Source organism: Pan paniscus, chromosome X (assembly GCF_029289425.2).
Source record: "Pan paniscus chromosome X, NHGRI_mPanPan1-v2.0_pri, whole genome shotgun sequence".
NCBI lineage: Eukaryota > Metazoa > Chordata > Mammalia > Primates > Hominidae > Pan > Pan paniscus.
Genome location: NC_073272.2, coordinates 38,260,582 through 38,287,994, shown reverse-complemented (window position 1 = coordinate 38,287,994; position 27,413 = coordinate 38,260,582). Strand labels below are relative to the sequence as shown.

At 37.9% G+C, this 27,413-nt stretch overlaps 1 pseudogene; it reads left to right on the top strand.

Annotated features, from left to right (window-relative positions):
* Window positions 1-2,970: 2,970 nt before the first annotated feature.
* Window positions 2,971-27,413, top strand: part of LOC100986800 (dolichyl-diphosphooligosaccharide--protein glycosyltransferase subunit STT3A-like) — a 47,127-nt pseudogene continuing 22,684 nt past the window's right edge.

Sequence of the window (27,413 nt, the reverse complement as noted above, 5' to 3'; positions counted from 1 at the left end):
GTGGCGGCTGCAGTGAGTCAAGATTGCGCCACTGCACTCCAGCCTGAGTGACAGAGTGAGACTCCATGTCAAAAAAAAAAAAAAATTAAAAGAAACTTAGTTTTTCTGGTTGCAACATTTTTGGCTGAGGGTTATTCTGTTTAAGGAGGCTAAAGATAGGACCCCATTCCCTTCTGGCATGTGAGGTTTTTTGCTGAGAAGTCTGCTATTACTCTGGTAGGTTTTCTTTTATAGGTTGCCTGATGCTTTTGTCGTACTGCTCTTAGGATTCTTTTCTTTGTGTTGACTTTAGGTAGCCTAATGACTGTATGCCTCGGTGACGACCTTTTTCCAGTGAATCTCCTTGTAGTTCTTTGAGCTTTTGTATTTGGATATCTAAATCTCTAGCAAGGCCAGGGAAATTTTTCTCAATTATTTCCTCAAATAAATTTTCTGAGCTTTTTGCTTTCTCTTTTCCATCAGGAACACCATTTCTTCTTAGATTTGGCCATTTTACATAATCCTATAGTTCTTGGAGACATAGTTCATTTCCTTTGATTGTTTCTTCTTTATTTATGTCTGATTGGGTTAATTCAAAAGCCTTGTCTTCAAGCTCTGAAATTCTGTATTCTACTTGTTCTAGTCCATTCTTTAAAGTTTCAACTGCATATTGTAATTCCTTAAATGTGTCTTTCATTTCCAGAAGTTCTGACTGGCTTTTCTTTAAGATGTCCATCTCTTCAGAAATGTTTTCACTCATATCCCGTATTTTTTTTAATGTTTTTATGTTATTTTCCCCCTTCCCCTGGTATCTCATTGAGTAGCTTAATAATCAACCTTTTGAATACTTTATCTGGTATTTCAAAGATTTCATCTTGGTGTGGATCCATTGCTTGAGAGCTAGTGTGATCTTTTGGGGTTGCTATAGAAATTTTTTTGTCATATTACCAGAATTATTTTTCTGGTTTCTTCTTATTTGGGTAAACTATTTTTTCAAATTGTTTTTGCATTTATCTTTGATTTGACTGTGTTTTCTTTTATTTCTTTTTCCCCCTTAGGGGATGTGACTTAATGATTATAGTTTATTATAGCCTAATTCAGCTCTTGGTGTTTTCAGGATGAAGACTTGTATGTGTTCCTTGGTTCTAGAGAGTCTTTGTATGATGGCTTTCTCAGATGCTGATTCTAGTGTTAATGTGCTTCATGTGAGCAAATTCACTGTCTTCTATAGGGTTGGAATGACAGAAGTCTCTTGAAACTTATCTCATTCCCCTGTGGTGTGCACTTTTTTATTTATTTATTTTTCCTCGGTATTTTATTTACTGAGTTGAATAGTTCAGGCTTCAGGACAATAGGGGAGGTGTCCACAGGTAAAAATTGCTGACGGTAAAGCAGGTGGGTAAATGTAATACCCAATGGTGGGCAGAAGTCCCAGCCTTGACAGAGGTGGCTGAAGGAGCTCTTAGTGAAAGCATTGAGGTCTTATCAGAGAGAAGAATTTGAGCTACCTCAGCTCCCTTGCCAGGCCAGCAGGAAAGCTGTCCACCTCCCAGACATACTCATGACCCAGTGTTGCATCTATTCAGATCAGACTGGCTCCTCTTTTCATCTCCAGGAACGGTTATATTCCAAGTATAGAGGAATTGTGACTCTAGCCCTCCTGCAAGCCTGCACCTGCAGGGTGCTCCTTCTGTGGGGATGCAGTCACCCTGAAGTGTTCCAGAGAGGCTGTTTATAGGTGCACCCATGCCAAGCTCCCATGGGAAAAGCCCCAACTTTGTCTGTGCTGGTGGATGAGAGGGAAAAGAAGTCCTCTTCTCCAAGACCCTTCACAAGCACTAGAGTTGCCTGACTGTTGGGAGAGAGCTACAGACTTTCCCTGCTGAGCCCAGCACTGCAACTGTGCTGCTGCTGAAAGACACTTCCCACCAGCAGAAATATCTGAGACTTAAGGTTTGTCATCCAGGTTCTTTTGTCCCACGGGGTGTTCCCTTGAGATGGTGCACTCCCTATTCCTCCAGGAGTAGAAGTCCCTGATAACCAGACTACTGTGAATGCTGTTGCAAATTTGGGTCTAGCTACCCAGTGTGGCTGCCATGCTCCAGCTTGGCACTGTGGAATGTCTGTAACAGATTCAGAAATGTGACCTGTCCTCATGTCTCCCAGCAGTGAGTACCAGAACCAGCTCTGATGGGGGTGGTAAGGGAATGATTAAGACTCTGTGAAATTCCTTGGTTATAGATAATGTTAGTGTGTCGGCTTTCTCAAATGTCAGTTATAGTAGTAATAAACAGGTCATGTGGACAGACTCAGCACCTCCTCCTTAGCCAGGGTGATGCACGCAATGTTTATAAGCTGAGGTCACATGCAAGTTTTCTTCTTTCTGGGTGCAGTGTTATTATACATGGAGATGCTGTGATGGACTGTATTTGTTGGCTTCCAGCCAGGAGATGGCATTTGCAAAAGCGCACCAGCTGCAGTAGTAGTGTGTGGATTTGTGCTTCTCTTATGTTACCCAGGGACAGTACTCTGGTTTCTTAGGCAATGAGCAGGGCCATAGAGCTCCCAAAAGTTTCTGTTCTTTGTTTTTAAGTACCAGGGTGGGTTGTGGGGCAGAGCCAGGTGGGTGCTGTTTCTGGCAGGTCTGTGCTCTGACTCTCTGCATGCAGGGCAAGCAGTAGCCCTTGTGGGAGCTGGGGGTGGTTTTCTGACCACTGGGATAATGTTCCAGAAAGGAGTATATCTGCCTCTGCTGCACAGAAGTGTTTGTGCAGGGAGTGGGGAGTAACAGCCTGCAGTAAGCCCTGCTCTGCTCCCACACCCTTGGCAAGACAGATCTCACATCCACAGTTTTTCACTAGCAGCAGCAAGCTAAGTTTCAGGCTATCTATGCTCAGAACTCAAAACTGCCCCAGGTCATAAGTCTTACCCACGAAGACATCAACCTTGACTTTCAACACCTGCCCCTCCCAGTCCACCCATACAACCGGGATGCCCAGCTCCCAGTGCTTGTGGCTGCAGCACACTTTCCACTCACCCCCAAATCTGGCCAAGGGAGTTCTTTCTCACTTGAGGTTATATCATGAAATTCAGCTGGGAGCTTTTCTCAACCTGCAACCATTGCCTGAGTTAGTTTGCAGACGTCTGCAATATCCCCTGTGAGGCAGAATAATGGAGGGCCTCCCTCGATCTGCACTGGAGACTGGGAATGCGCCCAAGGCTCTTCCTGCTGCTGTTCCTACATTTATATTCATCACTGCTCCCTAAATCAGTTCCAGCACTGGGTAGGGTTAAGGCCTTCCCCTGTGGTTTGTATTTCCAGTTTCCCTGGTTGGGGAGTATATCCTCGAGGCAGTCTCCCCTCATCTTACACTTTCGTCTGGCTCATGGCATAGACTGCAGCCTGCCAGTTCTTTCAAAGAATGTGTGTACTTCAGTTTTCCTATTAAGTGCCTGCATTGCCTCTTGGAAAAAATTCACAGTGTGAATATCTATACACAATTTTGCCTTTCCAAGTGGGAGAGGTGTGCTAACACAGTCTCCCATCTGCCATCTTGGAAAAAAGAAAAGTTTACATTTTTTAAGATTAATTTTCTATGACCCCTATTAGTTCCTATTGCTTGAAGGTTGGCTAGATGTATAAATGTCTTATAAAACTTATTTGTGTGTTTTAATGCATTTTTAGTAAGACCTCTAGGTTTCAAAGCTGACTGACCTGGGTTTGCATCTCAACTCCTCTACACACTGTCTGTAGGGTTAGCGGGGGAAGATTTTTAAGTTAATGTCACTAAGCCCCTATTGGTAAAATTAGGACAATAATATAGCTTATCTTGTAGGGTTGTTATGATGATTAATTATATTTTGTAAAGGTGTCTGGTAGACATGCTAAATAAAAATTAGCAATGATGATGAGGAGGAGGATCATGGGAGTGACGATGATGATGATGATGATGATGATGATGATGATGTTGATTACTGTGATGGGGAAGCTGATGGCAAATCATTAAGTGCCTGGTAGGTCAGACTAAAATATCTTATGTAGATGTAATGTGCAGTCAGATATTAGAGATAGAGATATTTAAAGTCACTCTAGCCTTTCAAATCCAGCAGAAGCAAACAGTGAGGAATCAGAATGATGTAATCATGACTTGGCCAGAGTGCCATGGATGTTGTCACTTCACCAGGGCTATTAGATAATTTAGATAGCTCTCAAGCAACAGGAGGTCCTGGTGCTTTCATAATCAACCAATTGTAACCAGATATCACTTCCTGTAATTTCCACTGAATTTCATCGCACAGAGCTACTTAAAATGTATAATTCATAGCAGGAAAAAACAATAGAATTTGTAACTCACAGACTGGGTATGTAACTGCAGCTGTCTTATTCACATAACTAATTTAATGATACATAAGACATTAATGTGTTTTGTTTATGTCAGAGAAGAAGCTCAGTTCTAGATGTATTGAAGGAGAAATTCTAGATCCCAAACGTATGCCAATGTACAAAACCCCAAGTGAAGAGGCCAAGCTGCGCACTTGGTTTCTCAAGTCGCCTGTGCGGCCCTCTTCCAATCTGCCCCTTCCCCTCCCTTCCCCTCCCTTCCCCTCCCTTCCCCTCCCTTCCCCTCCCTTCCCTTCCCTTCCCTTCCCTTCCCTTCCCTTCCCTTCCCTTCCCTTTCTTTCCTATTCTAAAGCTTTTTCATAAACTTCCACTCCTGCTCTGAAACTTACCTTGGTTTCTTCTTCTGCCTTGTGCTCCTCAGTCGAATTCTTTCTTCTGAGGAGGCAAGAATTTAGGTTTCTTCAGATCTGTAGCAACGGATCCTCACTTATATCTCAGACTATGTAATACCCTAGCATTCCATAGTAAAGTGGGGGTGGCTGGTACATGAAGTAGGGGAGATGGGGATTGCTGTAGCTTATGTGGAATCCATCCATCAAAGGGCATGCCTAGTTATTATCCCATCCAGCTGATACTAGGTACTAACCAAGAGCAACTCAGAAGAGGTTATAAAAGTTTTTACTGAAAAATTACACCTCTCTCTCTCTCTGTCTCTCTCTCTCTCTCTCACACACACACACACACACACGCATATATATACACACACACATAAAGAGAGAGAGGCTCCCATTATCATAAAATGGTTTCAGGGTCCTAAAATCTAACATGGACCTTATAATAGAAAGGTGTGGGCAGCAAGCCACCCAGGTGCCGAGGTAAGAGACTGAAGGCACAAGGTGTTCCAGTATAATAAAGAAAATATATACAATAAGAATAGTTATACTAGAAATAGATTATAGATATGATGATATATGAATATTATTAATCATTAGTTTGTAGCATTACTCTTTATTCCAATATTATAATAATATTTTTTCTACAATTATAACCTAGGAAAAACCAGGCCATACAGAGACAGGAGCTGAAGGGACACGGTGAGAAGTGACCAGAAGACAAGAGGGTGAGCCCTTTGTCACGCCCGGACAGGGCCGCTAGAGGGTTCCTTGGTCTAGTGGTAATGCCAGTGCCTGGGAAGGCACCCGTTGCTTAGCAGACCTTGGTCTAGCAGTAGCGCCAGTGCCTGGGAAGGCACCCGTTACTTAGCAGACTGGGAAAGGGAACCTCCCTTTCCCCCAGGGAGTTAGAGAAGACTCTGCTCCACCACCTCTTGTGGAAGGCCTGACATCAGTCAGGCCCACACGCAGCCATCCGGAGGCCTAAACGTGTCCCTGTGATGCTGTGCTTCAATGGTCACACTCCTGGTCCACTTTCATGTTCCACCCTGTACACCTGGCTCCACCTTCTAGATAGCAGTAGCAAAATTAATGAAAGTATTAAAGTCTTTGATCTCTCTGAGGAATACGTAGAAGAAATAATGATGTAAGCTGTCCCCTCTCTCTCTGCCTCGGCTACCAAATAGGGAAGGGCCCCCTGTCTGGTGGACACATGACTTGCGTGACCTTACCTATCAATGGAGATGACTCACACTCCTTAGCCTACCCCCTTGTCTTGTATACAATAAATAACAGCACGGTCAGGCATTCGGGGCCACTACTGGTCTCCACGCCTTGGTGGTAGTGGTCCCTTGGGCCCAGCTGTCTTTTCTTCTATCTCTTTGTCTTGTGTCTTTATTTCTACGATCTCTCGTCTCCGCACATGAAGAGAAAAACCCACAGGCCCTGTAGGGCTGGACCCTACAGAAAGGCATTTAGATGATATTTAAAATCTCAATAACAATAGCATTATTGGAGTAAAATGACAATGATTCACCATGACTTGTAATTCTATATATAGCGTTTAGGCTTTATTATTATTAGTTATAATTTTTGTATGGATTCTTACCTCTGAAATGAGACTCAAGGGCTTTTAACATCACCCACATTGCCCATACACATTTCCTCTCCCCCTCTTTGTTCTTCAGCCAGATCCGTATCTGAATAAACTTTTACCATTTAATTTTTATCAAGCAAGGCAACAACACTGAAACATCTCTCAAAGCCTGCCTAAAGAAAGAAAATAACAAATTGGTGGAATCAAACACTTCTGAAGGGAAAAACAAAACATGACTTTGCCCTGGTAAGTTATGTATTTTTCATAACTATTCTGACTTATGCAAAGCCACACTTGACACGTTTGTCTGTAACTGGGAGAATGAGGTAAGATTGTCTGCAAAGACATTTGTGTAGTAACTGCCACTTGTCTTTTTGCTTTCGACATTTATTATAAAACCAAGATATACGGGCTTCACAATGGAAATAAATGAAGTCCAGTTGCTTTAGTTCCACTAGGCTGTATAACCAACATGACCTCATTCTTGTGGTATTTGGTGATGTCCATACCCACACTACTAAATATTCTCCTTGGCTAGCAGTCGTCATGGTAACTATCTAAATTCATTCCAAGAATACATGACACATGATATGCGAAGTCTCTTCCTCCATATGTGCAGGTGTTTGGAGGAGCCTAGTCTCTTAGTCGAGCCATGCTAAAGACTAAGAAATGTCCTCCCCTCCCACATTTGTTAGAGTTGAGTCACTAAGACTGTAACAGTTGGTGATAATGTAGTTTTCTCAATTATTAAAAAGGGTAAGTTTTGAGATGTCATTTTAGATTGTTCCTTTGGCTGTTGGTATGATACCTTTCTGTTGTTATTTAATTTCCACTTCTGATAAAATACAAACTGTGGTTTTAATTTTTGTTATTTTATTCTCTCCAGTATAAAACTTTATTTTTTCTTATATTCTCTCTCTCTCTCTCCCTCCCTCCCTCTACCCACACACCCCCACATGCTGGGTCTTCAAAAAGTTCATGGAAAATGTACATTATGAAAAAACTATGCATGGATTTTAAAATATTTTTGCACCAAAATAAACTCATACTAACTTCTTATAACATGTATGAACAGGATCTAGTTGTCTGAGGCTCTAGATGAGAAGAAAGATTTCATCAGTGTGAAAAGACCCCCTATCAGGGCAACATGAATGCTGCTGAAATTGAAGCAAGAACAAACATCAAATTTATGGTGAAGCTTGAACGGAAGAATGGTGAAATTATTAATGCCTTATAAAAAGTTTATGGGAACAGTACTCCAAAGAAATCATCAATTTACAAGTGAATAACTCATTTTAAGAAGGGACGAGAAAATATTGAAAATGATGCCCCAGCAGCCCACCATCCACATCAATTTGCAAGGAAAAAATAGTCTTGTTTGTGTTCTAACTGAAGAGGACCTATGATTAAGAGGAGAAACAATAGCCAGCACCATAAACACTTAGTTCAGCTTACACAATTCTGACTGAAAAATTAAGTTGAACAAACTTTCCACTTAGTTATTTGTTAAGAGGTACAAAACTTCAGTCATGAGATATATAAGTACTGGAGACCTAATGTACAACATGGTGATTCTACTTAATAATGTATTACTATTATTATTATTATTACTGAAAATTTGCTACTAGAGTAGAGATCAAGTGTTCTCACCACAGAAAAGGTAACAATGTTAAGTGATTGCTATGTTAATTAGCTTGATTGTGGGAATCATTTTATAATGAATACATGTATCAAAATATAACATTTTATACACTAAATATATACAATTTTTATGTCAATTATATTTTAATAAAGTTATTTTTAAAAGGATAAATTTAGCCAAGTATGGGCAACAGATATATTACAATATTGGATAGATGCAATTTTTTTTTTTTTGAGACAGACTCTTGCTCTGTCGCCCAGGTTGAAGTGCATTGGTGCAATCTCAGCTCACTGCAACCTCTGCCTTCCAGGTTCAAGCAATTCTCGTGCCTCAGCCACCTGAGTAGATGGGATTACAGGCCTGTGCCAGCATGTCTGGCTACTTTTTGTGTTTTTAGTAGAGACGAGGTTTTACCATGTTGACCAGGCTGGTCTCAAACTCCTGACCTCAGATGATCCACCCGCCTCAGCCTCCCAAAGTGCTGGGATTACAGTCATGAGCCACCGTGCCCGGCTTAGACTCAATACTTTTAAGATTTTCAAGCTACTCAAATACATTTATACACGTAATACAAACACAATCAAAATATCAGCATGTTATTTTGTAACAATATACAAGTTTGTTCTAAAATCATGTGGAATTACAAAAGATATAGAATAGTCAAAAATTATGAAAAAAATCTGTAGTATCTGATTGAACTATTATACATTTTTAGTAAGCAAGACAGGGTAATATTGGCACAATATTGACAAATAGTTTAATGCAACAGTATATATAGTCCAGAAATGTATCCACACATATGTGATCAGCTGAATTTCGCAGGTTTCCAACTACTTTAGTGAGTAAAAGAGTATTTTTTCACAAATGCTCCTGGAGGAGTTGGACACTTGGAAAGAGAAACATCTTAACTCATTACATCATTCAAAAAATAGTTATTCATAATGGATCCAATTTAAACATAACTGTTAAAACTATAGCATTTTTATAATAAAATAAAAACTGTAATTAATTTTTAAACATCTTTGCGACCTTAAGATATTTTATATAAGATAAAAACATAAACCATACAATTTAAAAATATTAAACTACATCAAATTTGAAAACCTGCCCTCTTTATTGACCAGTTAAGAAAATTAATAGACAAATTGCAGCTTGGGGGAAAATATTTGCAAAGCACACATTTGAAAAGGGACTGGTATCTCAAAAATAAATGTAAATATTTAGATCTTATATTTTAAAGTAATATACATAATAAATCTATACATTCATTTAAAAATTCAATATTGAGGGAAAAAATGAACAATCATAAATTAGCAAAAAAATTGAAGATATCTTTCAAAAAAGAATATATAAGAATGGCCAGGAAGCACATGTGAATAAAATATCATTAGCAATGAGGGAAATGCCAGTTAAAACCACTATGTAATACCTGTACGTATCTCCTAGGTGACCGTGTCGATAAGGATATGGAGCAACTGGAATTCTCATCATGCTTTGCTGGAGGTAAGGGAGAATAGCAGAATGGCTTTAGATAGCATTTTGGCAAGTTTTTATAATGTTAAAAATATACTATTGCATGAGCCAATAATTTTACTCACAGGTATTTATTCAAGAGAAATGAAAGCATATGCACAGAGAAAATCTTGAATATGAATGTTCTTAGTACCCTATTCTTAATATTCGAAATCTGGAAACAATCCAGTTAAACAGAATATACTATATTCATATAATGGAAAACTACTCAACAATAAAAAAGGGATGAACTGCTGATACACACAATAATATGAGTGAATTCAAAAACATGTTAATTGAAATAAGTCAGCCACACACACACACACACACGTGCACACACACACATGCACACATAGAGAGGCTATCTAATTTTACTTATACATGTATTTATAAAGAGCAAAATTAATCTATAATTATAGGAATTACAGCAGCAGCTCTTCTCTCAGTCAGGAAGTCAGAAGATTGACTTCATGGAGCATAAGTAAATTTTTTGGAATAATGAAAAAGTTTTACATTTTGATTAGAGTGCTAGACAAATTGTACATAAAAATGCTCCAAACTCTGTAAACTGTATGCTTATAATCGGTGTGTATTTTGTATATTGTCAACGTAAAATAAAAGAACTGAGGCAAAATTAATGTAAGTAAACAGTTTATTTGAAACAAGTTTGAGAAGTGCAACGCAGGTGCATGTATTCACGTTGTGCTACAATACACACTCTAATTAATAGCAGTTACAAGTGGGTTTTTAAAGAAAAAGATCAGTTCCTAAGTTGTTTACCAAGAATTTACATTAAAATAGCAATCTATTGATCGGACATACATTATTCTTAGTGTCATAAATTCCGGAAACATGAAGATAATGAAAGAGACAGCCTTTAAACCATTGCTCCTAACATGGGGGCAGAAGTGTGAATGAAATCCCATAGTTTTGTCTTTTTAGGCCTGATAATTTTTGCATACCTCACATAGCTCAAACTTTTCTGAGCTATTTTCATTTTTTTCATTTACCCTCTTTTGATCAATAATCTTCCCATGGAAGCATTAATGATTATCTTTGCTGAGGCTACAGTGATAGACAGCCTTCATCCCTTAGTGCTCAGAAAGCTTATTCCTGAATAGTCGTGTCCTGTGTCAGTGGGTGGGAGGGAGATATGTCTCAGTCAAGAATTTTAAGAGCACTGAAATCTGAATTGGGATGGCTTCACAGGGGGATGGGGTGGCAAAAATAATACTTCGGTGAAGTCAATGATTTATAGAGCTAATTTTGCTTGTTGAATCATCATCTCTATTCCTCGGAATACCACAAGTTTACTTTTCTTGGAAGACGTAAAACAATGAGAGATAAATTAAAAAAATAATTTGTATGCCAAAACAAATTTTAAAAAGATACCTGTTCCATTGGGGAGTCAACTAAAAACATAATGAAGAAAAATAAATCCATATTCTTCTTTAGATACTTGTAGCCAGGAAATAATTGGGAATTCAGTCTAAATTGTAGGAAAATAATAACAAAAATAATTTCAAGACTAGAATCTGATAACAAGCATTCTATACTTGTAGCCAGGAAATAATTCAGAATTCCATCTAAATTGTAGGAAAATAATAACTTAAAAATAATTTCAAGACTAGAATCTGATAACAAGCATTCTATACTTTTCTTCTGAAACATATTTTCGCTCTCTAATTCTCCATTTCTACTGAAGATAAATCTCATTAAGACAAATTTATTTGAAAATAAGTTTTAGTATTATACTTGGCTTGATTATTTGCATGAGTGAAACAAGAATAGTGATTGGCGATGTAGGCTCTTTTAAGTTGGCTTTGATGAAACTTTTTCATAAGGAATCTCAATTAGACTTTCTAAATACATCTTATGGGTAGGAAGCCAAACCAAGTTTTTGCCATTAGACCGTTCTGATAATATCTGTACAAATTGGGTGAATCCCTCTCTTCTCAAGGTCCCCAAAATACCTTGAGTTTCATGGGCCTGTCAGAAAGTGACATTCTTTACTTACACAAATTCAGGAACCTTGTAAGAGAACCAAATAGACAAGGTATGAGGCCAGTTTTTTGTTTTGTTTTCTTTTTGTTTTTGTTTTTCCACATCTATTGGCTTTATCAAATCAACCTCAATTCCTCAAAGCAGTTTGGTTACATTTTAAACTATGACATTTCAGTCAAAGGCCTGATAAAATCATCAGTGTATCCAATATGTCCTATTACAAAAGAAAACAAATTTTTATTGAACATACTCAAATAACTACATTGCCAGAAAATAGCAAAATAAAAATAAAACAAAAAGTAGTTCTGAATTCTGGATAAATCAGGTATAGAGAAAGGAAAATGTTTGAATTTTTCTCACAAAAGTATACTTTACCCAATTGCCGTTAGCTACAGATAGCTCAAAGGAAAAAAGTTTTCTTGACCATAGAAAACTAAATATTTTTAAAAATCAACATTGTTTCACAATAAAGGTCATAAAAATCCTTTCAGTTTTCTATCAGTTCACCAACATGTAATTAATTATTGGTCTTCTTGATGTTGGGTTAGCAATCTTCATGGACAAATCATTTTTGTACTGAAGCTCTGAAAGATTTTACTTAGTCTAATGATACGAATTCCAAAGTTATCAGAAACCTGTATTGAATTGTACTTGTCAGGGTCATTTCTATTAATTTTCTTGAAGAAAAAGCAAATTTTGGACTCTAGCTGACTGTAAACTGTGTTCTGAGAAGAATCATAGTAAAATAAAAATTTTCTGTGGATAGCAAAAGATTTAGAGTAGCCCTGGTTAAGGACACAATTGACATGGAAATTTTCTTATTTCTGTGGCATACAACAATTTAACATAGTAATCATAATTATGACTGATAACATATACCACACATGTCAGAATTTTGGAATATCACAGAATTTTGAAACACGTATTAATAACACATTTATACAAATACAACTCAAAGAAAGTTAAATACCATTTCTTGTTTGACAATGCTTCTCATATAATTTTAACATACCAAATAAGCCTAATACATTTTTCCTGAATTTCCAGGGGTTCCTTTTGGAAAATACTTAATTTTAGAATTTGAAATTTGATTTGGAAACATCAAATATTAACTTTAGAACACTTGATATCAAAATAGGATCACAAATTACTGTAAAATAATGGTAATTCACTTAGCCAAAGTAATAATTCTTAGACTTCATTAAGCGAAGACCTTTACTTTTTGATAGAGAGGAAACTCAGTTCTCAAACAATAAAGAAACCTAGTAAAGATAGCATAAGGCAAACTCTCTCCTCTTTTTTATTTTGCAGTTTACTCAAAGGATAAAGAAAATATTTTATTATCTCTTTTTAATACTATATGAAAATCTTGTTCAAAAGAGAAAACTAAAGTTTACCTTTTCATTCGTGTATTGTTAACATTAAATCTATTTTTTTCTGTCTGAAAAAATAATCCACTTAATTGAAAAACCTGGAGGAGACTACTACACTCCCCCAGATGAGGAGGCTGAAGAGACCAGACCCCTACATCACCTCATAGCCACTTCTGATACACTTCACAAGGCAGCAGGCAAAGACAATTCCCAGGACATCATAAATCTTTTATAACCTCTTACAATTTTTTAAATTCTCCTTCATTTCAACTTCTCTATAGCCTTTCAATTTATTTATTTCATTGTATCCTTTTTTATCCATTCAACTTAAAAAAACTTTTAAATAACTTATACATTACTTTTCCTTTAACAAAAACCACATTCTCATATCTTTCTTATAACATTCATAACCAACAACTTATTTCCCTTTCCTTGTACATTCTGTATATAGAATCATTTCTCCTTTTTTTTTTTTTTTTTGACAGAGTCTCGCTCTGTCACCCAGGCTGGAGTACAGTGGCAAGATCTCAGCTCACTGCAACCTCCACCTCCTGGGTTCAAGCTATGCTTCTGCCTCAGCCTCCCCAGTAGCTGGGACTACAGGCACGCGCCACCATACCCCTCTAAATTTTGCATTTTTAGTAGAGATGGGGTTTCACCATCTTGGCCAGGCTGGTCTTGAACTCCTGACCTCATGATCTGCCCGCCTTGGCCTCTCAAAGTGCTGGGGTTACAGGTGTGAGCCACCACGCCCAACCTCATTTCCCTTCTTATGTCTAGTTTTAATTATTATATATTACTCAGAATTTTAACCCGTATTAACCCTAGTAAGTAATTTTTAACTATTAGTTGCATACTAACAATTTATGAATACACATTTTATAATATTTAGAAACATAGTCTTCCTAATGGAACAATTTTTAAAACGTGGAATAGAACATATTTATTTAAAGGTCTAAATATATTTGTTTCTCTGAAATAAAAAGCCAAAAATATATAAGCTTCAACTCATAATTAGTCATTAATGTCTTAGTATTACATCTTATCTATAAATGATTTAGGTATTCAATGAACATTTATAATTTAATTTAGCTTAGCAAAATCCCTAAAGGAAAAATTACCAAAAGGATTTGAAAAACGTTTTTAAGTAAACATGTTACCAGAAAGGGATCCCAATCCAGACCCCAAGAGAGGGTTCTTAGACCTCGTGGAAGAAAGAATTTGGGGCGAGTCCATACAGTAAAGTGAAAGCAAATTTATTAAGAAAGTAAAGGAATAAAAGAATGGCTACTCCATAGGCAGAGCAGCAGCATGACCTGCTCATCTGATTGATATTATACTTATAGTTACTTCTTGATTATATACTAAACAAGGGGTGGATTATTCATAAGTTTTCCGGGAAAGGGGTGGGCAATTCCAAGAACTGAGGGTTCCTCCCATTTTTAGACCATATAAGGTAATGTCCTGACATTGCCATGGCATTTATAAACTGTCATGATGCTGGTGGGAGTGTATTCTAGCATGCTAATACATTAAAATTAGCATATAATGAGCAGTGAGGATGACCAGAGTTCACTTTTGTGACCATCTTGGTTTTGGTGGGTTTTGGCCAGCTTCTTTACTGCACACTCTTTTATCAGCAAGGTCTTTGTGACCTGTATCTTGTTCCAACCTCCTATCTCATCCTGTAACTAAGAATGCCTAACCTCCTGGGAATGCAGCCCAGTAGGTCTCAAGTTTATTTTACCCAGCCCTATTCAAGACAGAGTCACTCTGGTTCAAACCCCTCTAACAAACACGTTATGATGCAAAATTATAATTAAAATATTTATTCCATTTACATTTACTTAGTTTATTCTTAACAATTATGTTTGGAAAATTTCAGGAGACATTGGACAATTGTAGCTATCATTTCAAGTTACATTTTCCACTATCCATTTTTATATTATTCTATGTCAGGCAAGTATCATAAAAGCATAAAACTTAAATACATGCCTTTTTTTGTTGATTACTCAGAAGGCAGTTGTTTTTATTAAACTGATAATATTAAATTAGTCTTATTGGTTAGAGACATACCTAAGTCATGTGAACTAAAAGATATTTTAGTTTCTGATTTTCTGATAAAATATTTGATTTCAGTGGTTACTTTTTTAAGTCAATCAAAGCACTTTCATATATTTTAGTAGTGAAATATTACATATACATGAAACATACAGATATACATACAGACAGACACACAGGTAGAAGCAGAGGCCTAATAGCTTTATAAGATTCTTCATTTTCCAATTTTCAAATACCTTTTCTCCCACTTTTAGACTATTGATCCCTTGATTAGCGGTTCAAGTGCAGTAAACAATTGTTAGTAAGACAATCCCACATTTGCACTTTCAAAGGCATGACTCAGGTAAAAATTTATATCCCCAAAGCACAGAACTTACATATAAACACTATTATTTGCTGAAGCAAAGAAGGGCATAGGTAAAAACCCAATCAAGACAAGTTTCCTAGGATAATTATCTTGAACAAAGGTAAGGTATTTTATGTACAATTTAAGGCAATGCCTTGCCCCATTATAAAATTTCTAGTAGTTTTGATGCAAAGAGGGAGATGCCCTTACTAATGAGAATTTTTTATAGATGTAAATTTCTTTTAAAAAAGTTCAAAGCAGCCATCTAAATATCAAAAAGTTGTAGGTTGGAGATGGATTCAGTTTAATAAGTGGTCTTTTCTGCTTAGCTTGTTTCTAAATTTGATTACTGACCTCAGCATTGAGCCCTTTAAAGAATAGGGCAAAGAAAGCATTTGTAGTTTTCAGGGCCTAAGATTTAAACATATGAAAAGCAGGCACAGTTCTAAGGCAGGGCATCTAGATCTGTACAAAATCAAGGATCTCACTTTTACACTGAATTCCAGGTCCCCCCCAAAAGGGAAGCACCATGAGAATAGGCCATATAATGCTTCCATAGTGCACCTTACTACAAAGACATTCCGCAAGGCTAATAGGTGACCCAACACCAATCAACCCACTCTGTGATCAACCCATCTCCTGCCAGAGTATTAGTTCTTGGTGGTGAGTGTTTCCATAGCCTCCAAGTCTTCAAACTGTGCCTTTCTTATGGAAATCTACAAAGAAACAAGTATTCCTCTGCAGTGATACCCATTCACTGTAACTGCTGTCAGCAATTTCTGAAACTGCAACTTTTGCCAGTGACTTTTTAGCCACTGCACACACAAAAGTCAAATTCTCTCTCACAGTATAATGTAGTCCCTGGCACCCTGAAAGCAAAAGACATCAGGTAACTCTATGCAAAAGAGAGCAAAGCTTTTGACTGGAGAAAAAAACCTGCCTATGACTGAACTCTGCAAGGAAAACAGAAGACCCCCAAAAGGGAGTAAGTGGCATTTTTTTCTGTACTCCACATAAAGTCTGAGTCACTTGAAGTCTCCTTTGCATTTCTTCATGTGTTATCAAACATGGCAAAGGGATGGAAAAGCATAAGTGGAAAAAAAAGAATACATAGAGAAGCCAATTTGAGGAGATTTTATGCTTTCTGAAAGGCCAAAGAAGTTTTACATTTTTCTCAGCAGTTATACCAACAAGACAGTAAGCAAACAGAGGTATGAAACATTTTTTTAAAAGCTTACCTGACTGAAAAAATTTCACAGAAATATGATCCAAGAGAAAAAAGCAGAACAGCTTTTTATTTTCCCAAAAAATTTGTAGCCTGAATATCCGAATTTTTTTTTTTTTTTTAGAGACAGTGTCTCACTCTGTTGCTCAGGCTGGAGTGCAGCGATGTAATTAAAAATCATTGCAGCCCCGATCTCCCAGGTTAAAGTGATCCTCCTGCTTTGACCTCCCAAGTAACTGGGACCACACGTGCTTGCCAGCATGCCTGATTAGTTTCTGTTGTTGTTGTTTTTTTAAATCTTTTTATGGAGACACGGTCTCACTATGTTATCTAGGCTGAGGTCAAACTCCTGGGCTCAGGTGAACCTCCCACCTTGACCTCCACAGTGTTGGGATTACAGGTGTGAGCCGGTGTGCCTGGCCTTGAATATAAGCTTTTAATTAAGCTAATTTATGACAATAGAGTTCTTAAACAATTATTTTCAAATCTCTTATTTCATCCAGAACAAACATGAAGTAGTTCTCCCATTCAATTTTCTTGTTCTAAAGGTAGCTTTTTCCAGTTATGTGCATTAATACATTATTTAAGCAAGTCAAAGGGCCCCCATTTTGGCCATTTCCGCATATGACCATCCCAGGTTAGGTGAGTCCTCTTTCCTAGATATTTAAAAGAGAATACCCAATAATTGTTGTACATAAAACCAACTGGTATTTAATTAGTTGATGACAAATAAAAAGCCAAGCCTAAATTTTAAGCAGTAGAAAGCAGCTGCAATTTTTAAAGCATGCTATTTAAAACAAGACCACTGTTGCCAAACTGCCAATCTCTTCATCCAAACCTTATGTTGTGAGACAGGTGGAAAAGCAAAATTTCTATGGAGAGCTCTTTGCCTGACCTTGACCCCAACCTCCAGTCCTGAGGCAAAAGCAGAGCAACTTTGACATGAACCAACTGCTGTGAGACAGAGGCAGAGAAAACGCAGTTTTTGTTTTGTTTTTTACTGTAATGCAAATCTGCCCACAGGGAAAACATTAAAAAATCTCTATTCTAGAAAGGAATGGTTTGTAAAAACAGCCCAAATAAAGTGTAGACCTTCCATCAAAGAGTGGGATAAAGTCCATATTTCAGTAAAACTTACCCACAACAACTAATGGGACTCTAGAAGAGAGAGAAGGCAATGGCTTCATGCTGCCATCAAGCACCCCTTTCAGACAGAAACACTGGATGATCTGGGAGAGTCACTTTGAAACATGTCGACTGTACCAGATACATCAACCCAAAGGGAAAAAACTGAGGCAAAAATTAATATGAATAGAGAGTTTATTTCGACCAAGTTTGAGAACTGCAAACTGGAAGCATAGATTCAAGTTGCCCTGAATATGTGCCCTGATTGGCAGTACTTACAAGTGGGCTTTTAAAGGAAAAGGCAGTTCCTAAGTTGTTTACCAAGAATTTACATTAAAATAGCATGAGCTATTGATTGGTTCTACAATGTTCTTTCTATCACCAATTCCAGGAACAGGTAGATAATGGGTGAGTCAGGAACAAAATACCTTTAAACAATTTCCCCCATCCCAGTCACAAGTGCAGCAGGCATGACTGAAGTCCCATAATCATGTCTTTTTGGGCCTGATAAATTTTGCATACCTCATATAGCTCAGACTTCTCTAAGTCATTTTTCTTTTTTCAATGTGAATTATACTTTAATAAAGCTTATTTTGTAAAATAAAATAATTGGACAGGTGAATAACCTTTCTGGTACAGTAACATTCATCTTATTGTCACTTTCAAAAGCAAAAAAGTGAAAAAATTAGAGACATATTAGTTTGCCATGGCTGCTGTAACAAAGTACCACAGAGTGACCTAAACAACAGAAATTTATTGTCACAAATTTCTAGAGACCAGAAATCTAAGATCAGTGTCAGCAGGGCCACATTCCCTCTGAAGGTGCTACAGAAGTATTTCTCTCAGGCCTCTCTCCAAGCTTCTGGTAGTCCCTTGGCTTGTGACAGCATAACTCTAATCTTCTTATGTTCTCTCAGTGTGAATGCATGTCTGTCTCTTCACATGACATTCTTTTCACGAAGAATCCAGTCATATTGGGTTAGGGGCCCACTCTACCCTAGTATGACTTCATCTTAACTAGTTACATCCCCAAAGCCCTATTTCGAAATAAAGTCACAATTTGAGGTACTGGGATTAGGATTTCAACATATAATTTTTTGATGGGGGTGATACAATTCATCTTATATTTAAAATTATGGTGTTTTTATAAATCAGAATGGTAATCAGCTTTAGAAATCATATTTCCAATTGTAGTTAAGGATGTTGTAAACTACTATGTTATATTAAGTATAATCAGATTAATGTCTACATATATAGATATTATATGTAAATATAGATACATAAATATATATGTGTATTGTATGATGTATTTACAGAATTTTTGTAAGTGCAATTTTGTACATAAAATAGGCACCACAATATTAATATTTCTTATCTGGTAGTGGTATAATTATAAATTCTTTGAATGTGAAGTGAACTATATGTATATATTTTCATCATTCATTCAACTTCACATGAAGTAACAATAGCAAATTACTTTAGATGACAGTTGGAAGATGTTCTATTATGTAGAAATAGTCTGTAACTCTTCTATCATGTAGAAATAGTCTGATTAATAGGCCTATTGTATTATTATTAGAAGGAAGTTTCTCTAAATGTCTCTAGGAGTTAGGAGTATAATAGAAACATTTGATTTCAGACAGAGAACATCAACTGATGAGAATTTGCATGATTTTTTCACTGAGTCTAAAAATTCAGATTCTATAAATGAGTCATTAAATTCTCTTAAAAATCAATTTAGCCTAGCTGTCTTTTATTCATAATATTATTTTCCACACAGACCAAAATGTAGCCAAGTTTGACAGGAAAGTAGTAACAAAGACAGAAAACTTTAAAAAAAAAAATAGAGCTCTGTTCCAAGATGGCCGAATAGGAACAGCCCCAGTATGCAGCTCCCAGTGTGATCGACACAGAAGATGGGTGATTTCTGCATTTCCAACTGAGGTACCTGGTTCATCTCACTGGGACTAGCTGGACAGTGGGTGCAGCCCACGGAGGGTGAGCTGAAGCAGGGTGGGGCATGCCTCACTTGCGAAGTGCAAGGGGTCAGGGGATTTCCCTTTCCTAAACAAGGGAAGCTGTGATAGACTGTACCTGGAAAAACGACACACTCCTGCCCAAATACTGCGCTTTTCTCAAGGTCTTAGCAACTGGTAGACAAGGAGATTCTCTCCCGTGCCTGGCTCGGTGGGTCCTATGCCCACAGAGCCTTGCTCACTGCTAGTGCAGCAGTCTGAGATCAAACTGTGAGGCAGCAGCCTGGCTGGGGGAGGGGCACCAGCCATTGCTGAGGCCTCAGTAGGTAAACAAAGTGGCCGGGAAGCTCGAACTGGGCAGAGCTCACCGCAGCTCAGCAAGGCCTACTGCCTCTAGACTCCACCTTTGTGGGCAGGGCATAGCTGAACAAAAGGCAGCAGACAACTCCTGCAGACTTAAACGTCCCTGTCTGACAGCTCTGAAGAGAGCAGTGGTTCTCCCAGCATGGCATTTGAGCTCTAAGAACAGACAGCCTACCTCCTCAAGTGGGTTCCTGACCCCCGTGTAGCCTAACTGGGAGACACCTCCCAGTAGGGGCCGACATACACTTCATATAGGCGGGTGCCCCTCTGGGACGAAGCTTCCAGAGGAAGGATCAGGCAGCAGTATTTGCTGTTCTGCAGCCTCCACTGGTGATATCCATGCAAACAGAGTCTGGAGGGGACCTCCAGCAAACTCCAACAGACCTGTAGCTGAGGGACCTGACTGTTAGAAGGAAAACTAACAAACAGAAAGGAACAGCATCAACATCAATAAAAAGGACATCTACACCAAAACCCCATCTGTAGGTCACCGACATCAAAGACCAAAGGTGGATAAAACCACAAAGATGGGGAGAAGCCAGAGCAGAAAAGCTGAAAATTCTAAAAATCAGAGTGCCTCTTCTCCTCCAAACGATCACAGCTCCTTGCCAGCAATGGAACAAAGCTGGATGGAGAATGACTTTGACGAGTTGACAGAAGTAGGCTTCAGAAGGTCGGTAACAACAAACTTCTACAAGCTAAAGGAGAATGTTTGAACCCATCACAAGGAAGCTGAAAACCTTGAAAAAAGGTTAGACGAATGGCTAACTAGAATAAACAGTGTAGAGAAGACCTTAAATGACCTGACGGAAATGAAAACCATGGCACGAGAACTTTGTAACGCATGCACAAGCTTCAATAGCTGATTCGATCAAGTGGAAGAAAGGGTATCAGTTACTGAAGATCAAATTAATGAAATAAAGTGAGAAAACAAGCTTAGAGAAAAAAGAGTAAAAAGAAACGAACAAAGCCTCCAAGAAATATGGGATTATGTGAAAAGACCAAATCTATGTTTGATTGGTGTACCTGAAAGTGACGGGGAGAATGGAACCAAGTTGGAAAACACTCTTCAGGATATTATCCAGGAGAACTTCCCCAACGCAAATCAATAAACATAATCCATCACATAAACAGAACCAATGACAAAAACCACATGATTATCTGAATAGATGACGAAAAGGCCTTCGACAAAATTCAACAGCCCTTCATGCTAAAAACTCTCAATTAACTAGGTATTGATGGAACGTATCTCAAAATAATAAGAGCTATTTATTAAAAACCCACAGCCAATATCATACTGAATGGGCAAAAACTGGAAGCATCCCCTTTGAAAACTGGCACAAGACAAGGATGCCCTCTCTCACCACTCCTATTCAACATAGTGTTGGAAGTGCTGGCCAGGGCAATCAGGCAGGAGAAAGAAATAAAGGGTATTCAATCAGTAAAAGAGGAAGTCAAATTGTCCCTGTTTGCAGATGACATGATTGTATATCTAGAAAACCCCATCGTCTCAGCCCAAAATCTCCTTAAGCTGATAAGCAACTTCAGCAAAGTCTCAGGATACAAAATCAATGTGCAAAAATCACAGGCATTCTTATACAACAATAATAGACAAACAGAGAGCTAATCATGAGTGAACTCCGATTCACAATTGCTACAAAGAGAATAAAATATCTAGGAATCCAACTTACAAGGGATGTGAAGAACCTCTTCAAGGAGAACCACAAACCACTGCTCAACAAAATAAAAGAGGACACAACAAATGGAAGAACTTTCCATGCTCATGGATAGGAAGAATCAATATCGTGAAAATGGCCATACTGTCCAAGGTAATGTATAGATTCAATGCCATCCCCATCAAGCTACCAATGACTTTCTTCACGGAATTGGAAAAAACCACTTTAAGTTCATATGGAACCAAAAAAGAGCCTGCATTGCCAAGACAATCCTAAGCCAAAAGAACAAAGCTGGAGGCATCATGCTACCTGACTTCAAACTATACTACAAGGCTATAGTAACCGAAACAGCATGTACTGGTACCAAAATAGAGATATAGACCAATGGAACAGAACAGAGAGCTCAGAAATAACACCGCACATCTACAACCATCTGATCTTTGACAAACCTGACAAAAAACAAGAAATGGGGAAAGGATTTCCTATTTAATAAATGGTGCTGGGAAAACTGGCTAGCCATATGTAGAAAGCTGAAACTGGATCCCTTCCTTACACTTATATAAAAATTAATTCAAGATGGATTAAAGACTTAAATGTTAGGCCTAAAACCATAAAAACCCTAGAAGAAAACCTAGGCAATACCATTCAGGCCATAGGCATGGGTAAGGACTTCATGACTAAAACACCAAAAGCAATGGCAACAAAAGCCAAAATAGGCAAATGGGATCTAATTAAACTAAAGAGCTTCTGCACGGCAAAAGAAACTACGATCAGAGTGAACAGGCAACCTACAGAATGGGAGAAAATTTTTGCAATCTACCCATCTGACAAAGGGCTAATATCCAGAATCTACAAAGAACTCAAACAAATTTACAAGAAAAAAAGAACAACCCGATCAAAAAGTGGGCAATGGATATGAACACACACTTCTCAGAAGAAGACATCTATGCAGCCAACAGGCACATGAAAAAATGCTCATCATCACTGGTCGTCAGAGAAATACTACAAATCAAAACCACAATGAGATACCATCTCACGCCAGTTAGAATGGGAATCATTAAAAGTCAGGAAACAACAGATGCTGGAGAGGATGTGGAGAAATACGAACACTTTTACACTGTTGATGGGAGGGCAAATTAGTTCAACCATTGTGGAAGACGGTGTGGCAATTCCTCAAGTATCTAGAACTAGAAATACCATTTGACCCAGCCATCCCATTACTGGGTATACACCCAAAAGATTGTAAATCATGCTACTATAAAGACACATGCACGTGTATGTTTATTGCGGCACTATTCACAAGAGCAGAGACTTGGAACCAACCCAAATGTCCATCAATGATAGACTGGATTAAGAAAATGTGGCACATATACACAATGGAATAAAGGATGAGTTCATGTCATTTCCAGGGACATAGATGAAGCTGGAAACCATCATTCTCAGCAAACTACCACAAGGTCAGAAAACCAAACACTGCATGTTCTCACTCATAGGTGGGAACTGAACAATGAGATCACTTGGACACAGGGCGGGGAACATCACACACTGGGGGGTGGGGAGCTGGGGGAGGGATAGCATTAGGAGAAGAACCTAATGTAAATGACGAGTTGATGTGTGCAGCAAACCAACATGGCACATATATACCTATGTATCAAACCTGTACTTTGTGCACATGTACCCTAGAACTTAAGGTATAATTTTTAAAAAACCACTTTCTGAGCATAACAATAGCAATTATTTGATCCTAAATGTATTTTAGATATTTCACATTTACACTTTGAGGCATGGTACGGAACTAAGACAAGGAAAATTCTGAGATGCACGTATACGTAATACAAAAAACACCCTCTTTTCTTTTAACATTTAAAGATCTGTAAGTGTACTTTTAGTAGACAATGGGCTTGTAAGCTACCTCCAGTACCACAACAAAACTGAGAAGAGAAAAGATTAAGAGAGGTAATGATTCCTGAAATTTTAATATTCATTTTTGTACTTTTTGGATTGGTAGAAGACAGATATCATGGACACTATGTTCACCAAATAGTGAACATACACTGTCATCCTCTACACAGACACCACTATTAAATATACCATGAATAACAAAAACTTCATAATTGTTAATAATTTTATTTCACTTAAAATTATATCCACACTTGCTCTGGAAAAAATATGTAGGGATACTTTTCCTTTTCATCTCCGACCCGACCAGTTAGTACCCCTTACTCATTGGCCCTCCTCACCCACCGCATTATCCTGAAAAACTCTGATGCGTGAATGCTAGGGGAGACTGATTTCAGTAATAATTAAACACTAGTCTCCCTCACAGCCAGCTCTGCATGAATTACTCTTTCTCTATGGCGATTCCCCTGTCTTGATAAATCAGCTCTGTCTAGGCAGCAGGCAAGGTGAACCCCTTGGACAGTTACAATACAGAAAGGAAATGTAGGTTTGAAGCCCCCACAGTTCCACTATGCAGAGTCTGGGGCACTGCGTAGTGGAACTATGTGAAGAGGATTGTCATCCTCCAGACCCCAGAATAGTAGATCGACGGACAACTTGCACTCTTAACCTGGAAAAGCCACAGGCATGCAATGCCAGCCTGTAAGAGCAGCCATGGAAGAAGAACACTGCAAAGCCACAGGAATGCAGCTACCCAAGGCCTTGGGAGCCCACCCTTCACACCAGTGTACCCTGGATGTGGGACATGAAGTCAAAGAAGATTGTTTTGGTGCTTTAAGATTTAATGACTGCTCTGAGGGTTTTAAACTTGCACAGGGCCTATAGTTCCTTTTTTGGCTGATTTCTTCCTTTTTGAAATGGGAATGTTTATCCAATGCCTATAGCTCCACTCTATCTTGGAAGTAACTAACTTGTTTTTTTTTAATTTTAGAGGCTCATAGGTGGAAAGGACTTGCCTCATCTCAGATGAGACTTTGGATTTTGTACTATTGAATTAACACTGGAATGAGTAAAGACTTTGGGGCACTATTGGTAAGGCAGGATAGTACTTTGAAATGTGAGAAGAGCATGAGATTTGGGAGGGTCCAGGGCCTAATGATATAGTTTAGATGTGTGTCACTGCCCAAATCTCCTGTTGAATTGTAATCCTCAACATTAGTGGAGGGGCCTAGTTGGGAGGTGATTGGATCATCAGGGCACATTTCCCATGAATGGTTTAGCACCATCCTGTTTGTGCTGTCCTGATGATAGTGAGTGAGATATCATAAGATCTGATCATTTAAAAGTGTGGTACCTACCTCCTCTCTCTGTCTTGCTCCTGCTGTGCTCATGTAATGTACCTGCTCCCCTTTCCCCTTCTGACATAATTGGAAGTTTCCTGAGGCCTCTCAGATACTGAGAAGATGCCAGCATCATGCTTCTTGTACAGCCTGCAAAGCCATAAGCCAGTTAAACCCCTTTTGTTTGCAAATTATCCAGTCTCAGGTATTTCTTTACAGCAATGCAAGAATGGACAACTACATCAGGGTTGAACTTCTTCCTGGAAATTTTCTGAAACAAAAACTCAAGGTGCAAAAGTTACCAGTGGGTAATTTTTCACTGTGTACCCCCAAACCTAGAGACAGGTTACCATTTCATCACCTTTTAAATTAAAGTAGGAGATGAAGGGGTAATGTAGAGTAAGAGAAGATATGCATGCATGAAACTTATTACAGTAAAATGCATTATAAATATTCTGTGCTTAGTTACATATGTAAAATGTATCATAGATCTCAATTGCTTTGTGTAAGTACCCACCAGCAGAAACTTTGATATGTTAAAGTGTATATAAGAAAGAAAATGTTCCCAAAATCTCTTAATACTATTTATTATTTTGTATCTCTTGTAAATAACAGTACCTTGTGAGGACAGTATTTTTCTAGTGAAAATGTTATAATGGGGAAACCAAGGGGTAAGACTACCTTCCTTTTCTTTAATGTTGTTTTAGAGGAGAGATTTCATAAAACCTTCTTAATATGTACAAACAAAAGTGATTTACTATTACCGTCAAATGGCAAAGACAGGGCTAGAAAGCCTAGGTTCAGGCCATTGGCACACTGTGTCTTAATTTCCTCCACTAATACCTAGCCATAAGTGGAAAGCGGAGTTTATATTTGTATGCCATGCATTTATAGAATGGAAAAGAGTAGTATTTTCCATCTTGTGTAGGTTCTCTGGCTAAAAGCACAAAATATCAAAGAGTAATAACCAAAGCTATATGATTAAAGGACATTAGTAGCTTGCAGGAATTTTTCATCAGTGCACTACTGATGAGTTTTACAAGAGCCCTATGGAGAACATTTCATCAAAGCTGACATCTTGGAGAGCGTAACTTCAAACAGATGAGAGTAATGCTGGGCTCATATGTTGGTTACTATGTTTTCTGACATTAACTATAACATTAAACACATTAGGTGAGCAGCTTAAAGCTGTACAGAGCCTGACAAAACAACCAGAAAACTACTTTAGCAAGTTCCTGGCAACACTGTTAACTATGAATTGAGATTTCAATAGGGTTCTCGGGCCAGAACTCTATTATATTTTCTGGTGTGCAAGCTCAGGCAATGGGTGTTACATTATCACTACTGACAAGAATGAGACACCCTCATTGCTCATGGCCTCATTTCGCTGTGACACAAGGTTTGTAGGCATAAGAGGTACACTTCCCAGAAACAGGGAAGACCAGTGGAGTTCATAGTCCAGTTCAGGTCTTAACACAGAAACTCATCCTGAAAAAAACAGCACATAAAACTACAGTTTTTATGGACAGACCATTGCTTATATTTATTTCGGCAAAATTCTGAATACATGGGAGGAAATTTTGAATGTTTATAATGTTATTTTTAGACTTTTATCATTAAGAAGAATAAGATGTTTAGCTAAATGAGTTGATCCATCAGAATAACTTTCAACTTATTAAAGCTTTGTTTTTGTTTTTTTTTCTTTACTGAACTTGTCTTCTGTGTTCATTTCATGTTATGCTGCTTTAACATTTTTGGAAACATTTTCTTTAGGAATTAGCATATTATTTTAACATACTTTTATAGAGTCAGAGAAGGAAATGAACTGAAGGAGATGGAAATATATGAGACAAATAGGAGCACAAAGGAGGGAGGCTAACCCTTTTGTGGAAAGACGATAAAACTTTTCATAGAGAATCTGAAGTTTGAGCTGATTTTAGAAGTCCTAGGTCATTAGAAAGACAAGAATAAAGGACATTTCTGGCATATGAAATGGCACTTTTGAAATCATTGCAGTGTATAAAGATATTTAAACACACTAAAAGTATTGTGGTACTTGTAGAGAAAAAGATATTGCAAGACCAATGGGTTAGTTAAAGCAATATAATTTGGGCCAAATTACAATATATCTTGAGTACAAAATAAAGGCATTTATCTTTATTAATCATCATATTTATAAACAAACATCATCTATTGCATTAGGCTGAGTAATGAAAAAAACCTGAATGTATACGAAAGAGAAGAACAACATATACTGAGCAACTATCATGTGCCAATCTTAACTTATGTAACAGAATATGTCATGAATTAAATCCCTATTCAGACTCCTACAGGTCAATCTCCATGCAAAAGCTTGAGGAGAAACAACATGGCAACAGGAAGCCATAATTATAGGCCACTGTTGCTGAAATCTGAGTTGTTTAAGAATATTGGCTCCATAGTAGAGCCAACATAAGGTGAATATACCAGGGTTTATGCCCCTAAAATGTTTTGCATTGGATAAGTCAACCTCTCTAGAAAGATTTCCACTAAAAAACATGAATCATTGTACCAGGTGATAT